The sequence below is a fragment of the Orycteropus afer genome, unplaced genomic scaffold, assembly GCF_000298275.1.
Source record: "Orycteropus afer afer isolate SDZICR_OR568_19922 unplaced genomic scaffold, OryAfe1.0 scaffold00269, whole genome shotgun sequence".
In the NCBI taxonomy this organism is placed as follows: domain Eukaryota; kingdom Metazoa; phylum Chordata; class Mammalia; order Tubulidentata; family Orycteropodidae; genus Orycteropus; species Orycteropus afer.
This window is the reverse complement of record NW_006921856.1, coordinates 3,423,612-3,435,266: the sequence shown is the minus strand read 5'-3', so window position 1 is coordinate 3,435,266 and position 11,655 is coordinate 3,423,612.

Here is an 11,655-nt window from a genome sequence, read left to right as displayed (position 1 = left end):
TTTTTATTTCTTCTCTTACCCTGTCTCTCCTAAGGAGGATATTGTTCATTTTCCATATATTTACTCTTTTTCGATTGATCTTCATATTGTTGATTTCTAATTTGATAGCATTATGATCTGAGAAGATGTTTTGCAGTATTTCAATGTTTTTACATTTATGAAGAGCTCTGGTAGCATAGTGCCTAAGGCACTTGACTACTAACCAGAAGGTTGGCGGTTCAAACCTACCAGCCACTCCTCAGAAGGAAGATGGGGCAATCTACTTTCGTAGTGATACTACCTTGGAAACCCAAGGAGGGGTCGCTATGAGTCAGGTCTGACTTGATGGCACATAACAACAACAAGAACATAGTATATAATGAAAAATGTTCCATGTCCACAGGAAAAGAATGTATATTGTGGTGTTGTTGGGTGTAATGCTCTGTAGATGTCTGTAAGGTCAAGTTGGTGAATTGTATTGATTAGTTCTTCTGTGTCTTTGTTGAGTTTCTTTCTAGTTCTATCTTTCATTGAAAGTGGTATATTAAAATCTCCTACAGTGACTGTGGTGTCATTTATTTGCCTTTTTAACTCTTTTAAAGTCTGATTTATGTATTTTGGTGCTCTTTCATTGGGTCCATAGATATTTATTATGGTTCTAACTTCTTGTTCAATTGAACTTTTAATCATTATATAATGTCCTTCCTTGTCTCTTTTGGTGGTTTTTGTCTTAAAGTCAATTTGATCAGAAATTAATACTGCAACTCTTGCTCTTTTATGGTTGCCATTTGCTTGATATTTCTTTTTCCAATCTTTGATTTTTAGTCTATTTTTGTCTTTGTGTCTCAGGTGTGTCTCTTTTAGACAGCATATTGATGGATTTTGTTTTCTTATCCAATCTGCAACTCTCCCTCTCTTGAGTGGTGCATTTAATCCATTAACATTCAGTGTAATTATTGACAAGTATGAATTGGTTGCTGTCATTTTGTTATGTGTTTTTTCATGATGTCCCTGGTTTCTTTGTTCCATATTATTTTCTGTGCTGAGCTCATTATGTTTATGGATCATGTTATCATTTCCTTTGTTGCTGTTGTTGTAGTATTTGCTGAATATTTGTGTTTGTTCTCTTTTTTAGTGTGATGTGAAGGTTTATTATTTTTCTTTGAGGTTACCCTGTGATTTATAATTTTCTTCTCCAGTTTGGAATAGTCCATTCGATCTTGCAACTCTCTTGACTTCCTCACCATTTAGAAGTTCTGTAACTACACAGTATTTTCTCTCTTTTTGTTTTGTAGTTGTCCTCACTTGCCAATTGAAGTCTCTGGTTCCCTGTTTACAATCTTGTAAGCTTATTTTACTTTGGATATGTCCATTGCTGTGGTTTCTGGGTTATGTCATCTTGTCTATTAATGGTTGGTTGTTATTTGCTATTTTTGGTTCTCTGTTCAAAGGATTCCCTTTAGTATTTCTAGTGATGTTGGACTGGTTTTAACAAATTTCCTTAGTTTTGGCTTTCTGGAAATCTCCTAATTTCACCATCACATTCGAGGAACCAGTTTTCTGGGTATATAATTCTTGGTTGAAATTTTTTTCCTTCAAGGTTTTATATATACCATCCCCTTGCCCTCTCGCTTGCATGGTTTCAGCTGACAAATCAGAGCTTATTCTTACTGGTTGTACTTTGTAAGTAACTTTTTGTTTTTCCCATACTGCTTTCAGGATTCTTTCTTTTTCATTGGTTTGATGAGTTTGATGATGACATGTCTTGGTGATTTTCTTTTGGGGTCTATCCTGTTTGGGGTTCATTGGACTTCCTGAATGGATATATTCTCCTTTTTCATCATATCAGGGAAGTTCTCTTCCAACAAATCTTGTACAGTTTTCTCAGTGGTTTTATTTTTCTTTTCCTATTCTGGAATTCCGATTCTTTTGCTGGTATCCCATATGATCCTTATGCTTTTTTCATTTTGCTTTGATCTTTTTTCTGATTGATCCCTCTCCAAAGAAGTATTCAGGTATTTGTCTTCAATCTCATTAATTCTGTCTTCCATTGCATCAGTTCTATTCCTTTACCCTTTCAATGTGTTATCTATTTCTGACAATTTAGTATTAATCTTCTGGATTTCCATCTGTAGATTTTGAATCATTTCTAATTTTTCATTTATTTTGTCATTTTGTTCTTGTATTTTTTCCAAAATTCTTCTAGGGATTTGTCTGTGTTTTCCTTGATCTGTCTCTCAATCCTTTGAAGATACATAAATATAATTCTTTTGAATTCCTTATCAGGGTGTTCCAATGCTGCTTCTTCCTCAGGGATGTGTTTTCCGCCTGTATCCTGCTCCCTTGTTCCTACCACTTTATCTTGCTTCTTTTTTATGGTCTGTGATGGTCTTTTGTCCCCGAGACATTGTGATGTTGTTGTATTTATATCTCTGTTAACTGTTTGTGAAGAGCAGCTAAGGGTGAGTCAGGCTGTTCTTCGTGGTTGCTTATTGTAGGCCTGTTGGTGGAGAAAGAAGTGGTGAGTTTCACTCAGTAAGTGGAGTTGCAGGAAGTGTGGGTGTAGTTGTGTCATATGGCAACTGTTGCTGTCTCCCATTCAGTTAGACAAAAATAACAATTGAGTAACCACCAAAACATAAAAGCAAATGGACAAAAAACACATCATGTAATCACATAGGAATAGTAATGGAAAAAGGGAAAAAGGAAAAAAAACAAAAACAAAATAAAACAAAAAACACCACAATATCTGGGGAGAGGCAATATGAGAAAAACGTAGAGAAGGAGAATAATGAAGACAAAAATGGAAAAAAATACAAAAAGAAAAACAAGGAATGGGGTCACCCATAAGAAAGAAAGAAAAAAAAAATGGAACAAGGGACAGGGAAAAAAAAAGCTGAAAACTAGAACCTGGAAAGGGAAGAATTAAGAATGACAATAAACAGGACAAAAGTAATAATAGTAGTAGTAGTTTTAAAACAGACAAAAACAAACAAACTAAAAAAGATTAAAAAAAAAAAAATCTGGACAGAACCAGGCAGGGCAGCCAGCTCCCTTGAAGCACACAGACTGGAATGGAATTCCAGCCAGTCTAGAAGGTGGGTGGGAGTGAGGGATGGCCACAGCTCCTTCACCAAAAGGGTGTGAAATATAAGACTAAGAAGGGGAATGTCTCACCTTTTCAGTGACCATGCTCTTGATGTCTTTGAGGTTCCCAGCAAGTGGAGCCTGTTTGTAAGTCCTTGTAATCTGAGAGAATGCTGTCACTTCAAATATCCAAAATAGTCAAGCCACTTGTAAACATTTAAAATTTCTGCACCCTCCAGACAGGCAAAAGTCCACAGCTCAGCCCACCTTCCTCTTCACTGCTTTGTCTTTTATTCCCCAACCACCAGAGTAGTCCTTCACACAGTCCTTGGGTAGCAGGGCTGATTTTTAGGTTAATTCTTAGGTCTTACCTTCACTTGGCAATATTCAAGCTGTCTGTGCCATCAGGATCACTGCCACAGCATATCTCTGTATGTCTCCTTTTTTTGGTATTTTCGTGCAAATTCTTCTGCTAGTTGGATTTTAGTCCACTTCTATATCCTTCTCTTCAAGGTTCAGGGGTCCAGGATTATCTTCTGTATCTGTTTTAATTGGTTCCCTCCCTTTTTTTGTTGAAGAGGATCTGTGCAGTCTTTCTGCCTATTTCACTATCTTACTGGAACTCTAGCATATTGGCTATAATGTTGATTTTTATTTCAAAAGTCATTCACCAACATAATGACATGCCTTATTCATTTAACTTACATACAAATGATGGAGTTAACCCATCTTTAAAAATCAAATCTGTTCACTGAGAAATAATTTGCCTTCATTGAGGCACATTATGACAAAGCTTTACATAGTCTACCAAATCATCTGGTAGTGATACTATGCCTTTTTTGGATCTCCCCAAAAGCAAACCTTGAGACATGGATTTCATGCAGGTAGTTTATCTGAGAGGTGGACCCAGGAACCCTTGTGATGGAGTAGGGGAGAGAAATGAAGAAGGGGAGGAAGGTCAGTGAAGGACACATTAATGAGAGGATCACCACCTTAGACAAATGGGACTCAATCCCACTAGGGAATTCCTGAGATGCTTTGTAGAACATGCCTCAGAATCGTCTTACCAAGGGTGAGAACCTGGGAATTGATGACTTCAGAGCACCTCAGAGCTTCCAGCTTAACCCAAAAGCTGACAAAACACTCTGGTAACAAGATAATTCTTTTAACCAGAGAGAAGGTGAAAATCCCATTGCAAGTTTGTGGTGTAGTAAATTACATGGTAGAGCTTTTCTAACCATACACTTTGTAACTCACTCTTTGCTGGAGTAACTGAAAAGCTGCTTGTTAAAGTTATCCACCTGGGGCAGCATGAACTAATATTCTGGGCAAGTTCACTCTCTCTTAGGTGTGTAGAACTCTGATACTGGTTGATTTTGGCCACTTTTCCAGGCTCAAAAGGAGCCCTCCTAGAGGCAGAAGGAAACTCTCTGACTACCAGCTGAGGAAGACACACTGCTGAGAGAGACATGCTGCTGAGAGAGAGATGCAAGAGAGAAGCACTGCTGAGAGAAACAGATGTGCTATTGAGAGAGACTGAGAGAGACTTCTGGCTGAGAGAGATGGCTGGCTGAGAGAGATTGAGTGCATTCCTGAACTTGAGTTGTAGCCTGTTGCTTCCCTAATACACTCCATAATCTGTGAGTTCTGTGTGGCAACTGCAGCAAATTATCAAACCCAGCAGAGATGATGGGTGCTGTGGGAGGGATGGTTGGTATCAAGGTTAGTAAGAGGGCTGGAGAGTGGTAGCATGTCTGGCCTCATAAGAACAGGCCTTGGGCTGCTGATGGTGATTCTGTCTTCCTCTTGTGTAGTTAGCAGAGGTAAGATGTCACCTCCTTGCCGCTTTAGCAGAGTTGGAGATGCCTTGATATGTGGTCCCAGTGGCAAGCCAAGAGTATCTAACAGAGGCACTGGCATGGGCTACAAGTTCCTAAACTATTTCGACATCAACAGAAAAAGAGTTTAACCTTTCAAAGTTGACTTTTCTGAAAGATTCTACACTCCCTTGAGTATATTCTGGTTATTTTCTTGAAAAAAGAGTATTTTATATTTATACACTGTAGCTATGGCAACCTTAAAACATTTAGTATGCAGGACTGAGGAGTAATACACACATCAAGGTCAAGATGTCTATGCTTCTGAGATTGGTTCCTTGACAAGAAGGAATATTGGCTCTCATAGACATTGAGTACCTCAAGGTTAAGGCACAGGTGATCTCACGTGTCTTCACACATCAGGTCCTGCTTGTACTAGATATTTTGTAAATTTGATCTCATGTATGGATGGATACTTTAATTGAAAAAAAAAATAAACAATTGATGGCTACTAGTTACTGAGGAGCTCTGGTAGCATAGTGCCTAAGGCAGTTGACTGCTAACCAGAAGGCTGGCGGTTCAAACCCACGAGCCACTCCATGGAAGGAAGGTTGGGCAATCTACTTTCATAGTGATACTGCCTCAGAAACCCAAGGAGGGTTTGCTATGAGTCAGGTCCGACTCAACAGCACATAACAACGACAACAACAACAACAACAGTTACTGTGAAGAAAAGAACAAAAGAAAAATGAGGATTGTGGAGTGCAATGGATTGAGTAAGATGAGACACTCACCTACATACTCTAGGAAAGTTTTCCTTATTGAGTGAGACTGAGACAACATTTAGAAGACAGACCTCAATAGAGTAACAGAGAAATAGAACTTTTCCTTTTTTTCCCTTTAATAATATTCAAATTTATAATCCATCAGAAAAAAAAGAAAAAAAGAAAAGCATGGCCATTGTTTATTTCTTGTTTCATTGCTTAAAATTGGATCTCAGCCTGTACATTTAGAGAAAACCAGGTTGTAAGAGAGGTACACTTGCAGGTCACAGGCTGAAACTTATCTGCATACAAATCTTTCTTTTTTCCTTCATGTTTTGAAGGATTTGGCAATAATTAAAAATTGTCAGTGTCTATACTGAAAAGGATTTCAAATCAATAAACTAACTTTCTGCCTTTTTTTTTTTTTAAAAAAAAGCAAACTAAATCCAAAGGAGGCAGAAGGAAGAAAATAATAAGGATCAGAGCAGAAAGAAACAAAACCAAATGAGAATAGGAAAATGATAGAGAATATAAATGAAAGTAGAAGTTGTTTCTTTGAAAAGATTGACAAAATTGACAAACTCTTAGGTAGAATGACCATGAAAAGAAGAACTGGAGGAACCATCAACCAGCTGGATTGCAGCAAAATTTATAGAACAATTTACACAAGATAGAGGTATATACATTCTTTTCAAGTGTTCATAGAACATATACCAATATACACCATATACTGGAGCATAAAATAAACCCAAACAAACTTAAGAGAATTGAAATCATGCAGAGTATGTTTTCTGACCACAGTGAAAACAAAATAGAAATCAGTAACAGAAAGATTAGAGGAATATCTCCAAATAATTCAGAACTAAAGAATACAATCCTAAATTATCCATGAATTGTAGAAGTCTGTGTTAGTTTTCTAGTGTTGCTATAACAGAAAAGCCATCACAGTGGGTGGCTTTAACAAACAGGAATTTATTCTCTTACAGTTTAGAAGACTGGAAGTCTGAGTCCAGAGTGCCGGCTCTAGAGGCTGAGTGATCTTGGATTTCAGCTCTGTCTCTTGTTCTAGGCTAACCAGAACTGGATGCATCTTCAAACTCATGTAGCTGCTGGCTACTGAGGATGACTAACCCAAGGTCAGCAGGTAACACAGCAGGCCATTGGTTCAAGTCCAGGAACTGGAGGTGAAGAGCTGGCCAAATGTGCCCTAAAGCTAGAGACCTTCTTCAAAGCTTCTTTATATATAACAGAAGCAGGTCACATTCTGAAGGCAACTATTTAGCTGCTCACAGCAGATTCCACCATGGAGGTGATTGCAATCTTATTATAGGGAATAACTACATCCAGCTGTCAAGCCACTGAAAACCACGGCCCAGCCAAGCTGACACACAACCTTAACTACCACAAAGACTCAAGGCAAATAAAAAAGAAGTGTTGAACTGAGTGAAAATGAAAATACAACATATCAAAATTTGTTGGACATGGCTAAATTGATAAAGAAATTGATAGCACAAAATAAAAACATTAGAAAAGAGTTTCAAATCAGTAGTATCAATGTCCATCTCAATAACCTGGGAAAACAAACCTAACACAAGCAGAAAGAAGGCACTCATAAAGATAAGAGCAGAAATTAATAAAACTGAAAAACTGAAAAAGAGAAAAACAGTAGGAAAAAAAAATCAATGAACCAAAGAGCTGGGTTTCTGTAAAGATCATTAAAACTTTTTAATTATTGATCAGTAAAACCTCTAGTGAGGTTGACAAAGAAAAAAAGAGAGAAGACACAAATGACCAATATCAAGAATGGGATAGACGATATCACTATAGACCATACAGGCAGCAGAATGTTTAAAAGAACTATTATGAACAATTCTACATATATATATTTGACAATATGGGTGAAATGGACTAATTTTTTTGGAAAAAAATACAAACTATAACTCACTTGATATGAAATAGATGATTTGAAATATTCTGTAACTGTGAAGGAAATTAAACTTATAACTTAAAAGATTAGGCACATTCAAAACAAACAAACAAACAAACAAAAAACTCCAGACCAAGATGGTCCGCCACTCCTCAGAAGGAAGATGGGGCAATCTACTTCCGTAGTGATACTGCCTCAGAAACCCAAGGAGGGGTCGCTATGAGTTGGGTCTGACTTGATGGCACATAACAAAAGCAACAACAACAACAATAAGCTTGTGTTAGGGGAGAACTCCACCAAAGAAATAAAGAAAAATTAATACCAACTTCATAAACTCTCTTCCAAAAAACAGATGCTAATATTATATTGATACCAAAATTAGACAAAGATAGTACAGAAAATAAAACTATATATCAACATCCTTCAGCAATATAGGCATAAAGATTCTTAACAAAATATTAGCAAGTAGAATTCAACATTATATAAAAGAGAATTATAACAAGATTTACTCCAGAGATCTAGGCTGGCTCAATATTTGAAAATCAATTAACATAATTCACCATATGAACAGGTTAAAAGAGAAACTATGATCTGATCATATCAATCTATGCAGTAAAAGTGTTTGACAAACTTCAACACCCATTCATGATAAAAAAAAAAAATCTTAGAAAAAATAAGAATAAAAGAGAATGTTCTCAAACTAATAAAGACAATCTATAGAAACTTAGATCTAATATAAGCATAATATAGGCATTCAACTGTGTGGATATAACAAATTATGGATAACTTTGAGAAGAATGGAAATTCTAGAACACTTACATGTGGTCAAGAGAAACCTGTCCATAGACAAGGAGGCTGTCATTTGAACAGAACAAGGGGATACTGCATGATTTAAAGTCAGGATGGGAGTGTGTCAGAGTTGTATCCTTTCACTATACTGATTCAATCAGAACGCTAAGCAAATAGTCTGAAAAGCTGGACTGTATGGAAAAGGATGGAACATTAGGATTGGAGGACAACTCATTAACAACCTGCGATACACAGATGACATAACTTTGCTTGCTGAAAGTGAAGATGACTTTAAGGACTTAATTATGAAGATTGAAGTGTGCATAGTACAGTGTGCAGTATGGATTATACCTCAAAATAAAGAAAATGAAAATCCTCCCAAATGGACCAACAAGCAGCATCATGATAAATGGAGAAAAGCCTGAAGTGCTAAAGATTTCGTATCACTTGGTTCTACAATCAACACCAATGGAAGTAGCAGTCAAGAAATTAGATGACATATTGCACTGGGCAATTTTGCTACAAAAGACCTCTTTATAGTGCTGAAGGGCAAAGATGTCACTTTGAAGACTAAGGTGCATCTAACCCCAGTCATGGTATTTTCAATCACCTCATATGTATGTGGCAACTGGACAATGAATAAGGAAGACAGAAGAAGAGTTAATGCTTTTGAGTTGGTGTGGGTGAAGAATACTGAAAGTTCCATGGACTACCAGAAGAACAAACAAATCTGTCCTGGGAGAAGTGCAGCTAGATTGCTCCTTGTGAGTGAGAATGGCCAGACTTCACTTCACCTATTTTGGTCATGTTGTCAGAAGGGACTGTTCCCTGGAAGAGGATATCATGCTGGGTAAAATGGAGAGCCAGTGTAAAGGGGAAGACCCTCAGTGAGATGGATTGACACAGTGGCTGCAATGATGGGCTCAGGTACAATAAGTATTGTGAGGCTGGTGCAGGACAGGGCAGTGTTTTGTTCTTTTGTACACAGGGTCACTATGAGTTGTAGCCATCTCAATGACACCTGATAACAACAACATCTAATATTATTACCCTTAATGATGAAACACTGAATATTTTCTCCTAAGATTGAGAACAAGGCCACTCGCATCACTCTTATTCAAGGTAATGCTGGAAATTCTAACCAGTTCAATAAGAAAAATAAATAAAGGACATAGAAATCAGAAAGGAAGAATGAAAACTCTCTGTATTTGGTGATGACATGGTTATATACAAAGAAAATCTCAAGGAACTTATAAATAAGCTATTAGAACTAGTAAGTGATTCCAGCAAGGTTACAGCATACAAGATAAACATAAAAAAATGAACTGTATTTCTAAATATTGGCAATGGACACCAAGATTAGAATACTATATCATTTCCAGCTGCTAAAAAAAAAAGTGTGAATGTATCAAACATGAACTGGATTTGTAAGTTGAAAACTGTAAAGCACAGATGAAAGAGACCAAAGAAGATCTAAATAAATGATGGCATGTGTGTATTCATGAATTAGAAGCCTCGATATAATAAAAGATGACAATTCTCCCCAAATTCACATACAAGTTTAATGTAATTTCCATTGAAAGCCCAGTAAATTTTTTTTTTTGTAGATATAAACAAGATTTTTCTAAAGTTTATATGGAAAGGCAAAATGATTAGAGTAGCTTAAAGCTATTTTGAAAAAAAAAAAAAAGTGGGAGGAATCAATCATCTAATCCATTTAAAGATTATTATATAGCTGCAATAATCAAGTCCTTGTGGTATTGGTGAAGTAATGTTTTTTTTTTTTGTTGTTGTTAGGTGCCGTTATGGTAACTCTGGCTCATAGTGACCTTATGTACAACAGAACGAAACACTGCCTGGTCTTGTGCCAGACTCATAATCCCTGCTATACCTGAGTCCATCATTGCAGTCAGTGGGTCAATCTATTTTGTTGAGGGCCTTTCCCTTTTTCATTGACCTTCCACTTTGCCAAACATGATATCCTTCTCCAGAGAATGGTCCCTTCTGACAACATGGCCAAAGTAGGTGAGACGAAGTCTGATGAAGTAATAAGCACATATATTAATGGAACAGAATAGAAAACCCAGAAATAGATGATACAAATAAGTTTGAATACTTTTTGACAAAGGTGTAAAAGTAATTCAAGAGGAAATATACCCTTTCCAACAAATGTTGCTTAAGCAATTGAATATCCATAAGCAAAATATTAACCTTTATCTAAGTCTCAAACATTATACAAAAATTATCTCAAAATAGATTATAGACTTAAATGTAAATAGCAAAACTGTACGCTGTTTAGAAGAAACTGTTTGTTTTTTATGGCTAGTTCTTAGACTTCAAAGCCAAAGCAGTACTTCCTATGGAAAAACTTTGTAAATTGAACTTAATGAAAATTAAAACCTATTATTTGAAAAAACCTGTGAAGAGAAAGAAAAGACAAGCTACAAAGTGAGAAAAAAAATGCAGACAACTTATCTGTGCTCTGGTGGCATAGAGGATAAGGCACTTGACTGCTAACTGGAAGGTCAGTGGTTCAAGCCCATCCATCAGCTGCTCCATGGAAGGAAGATTGGGTGATCTCCTTCCATAATGATTCAGAGCCTTGGAAACCCAATGGGGTCGCTATGAGTCAGAAACAACTCAATGGCAGTGAGTTTTTATCTGAAGAGAAGGAGCTCTGGTGGAGCAGAGGTTAAAGCATTTTGCTGCTAACCAAAAGGTTAGCAGAGAGAAAGATGATACAAATAAAAAACATCTTTTCCCCAATTTTTTAAAAAAGAATGACATTTGAGATTTATTAAGCCAGGAAATATCTGAATAAAAATATGAAGAAAACAACTGTCTCTCATGTTCTTAAAATCACCTATAGTTTTCCATGTACTAGTAGGTGCAGCACCATCATCATCCTTCCATATTGTTGTTAGGTGCTGTGAAGTCAATTTTGACTCATAATGAACCAGTATTACAGGGTAGAACTGCCCCATAGGGTTTCTTTCCTAGGCTGTAATCTATACGGAAGCAGATAACCAGATCTTTTTCCTGTGGAGCCAATGGGTGGGTTCTAGCTGCTGACCTTTAATTTAGCAGCCAAGTGTATGACCATTGCACCACCTTGTCTCCTTAATTCTTGCATATTAAAACCAAAACCAGATCTACTGCCATTGAGTCCATTCCAGCTCATAGTGACCCAACTGGACAGACTAGAACTACTCTATAGGTTTCTAAGGCTATAAATCTTTACAGAAGCAGACTGCTTAATCTTTCTCCCCTGTAGGGGCTGTTGGGTTAGACC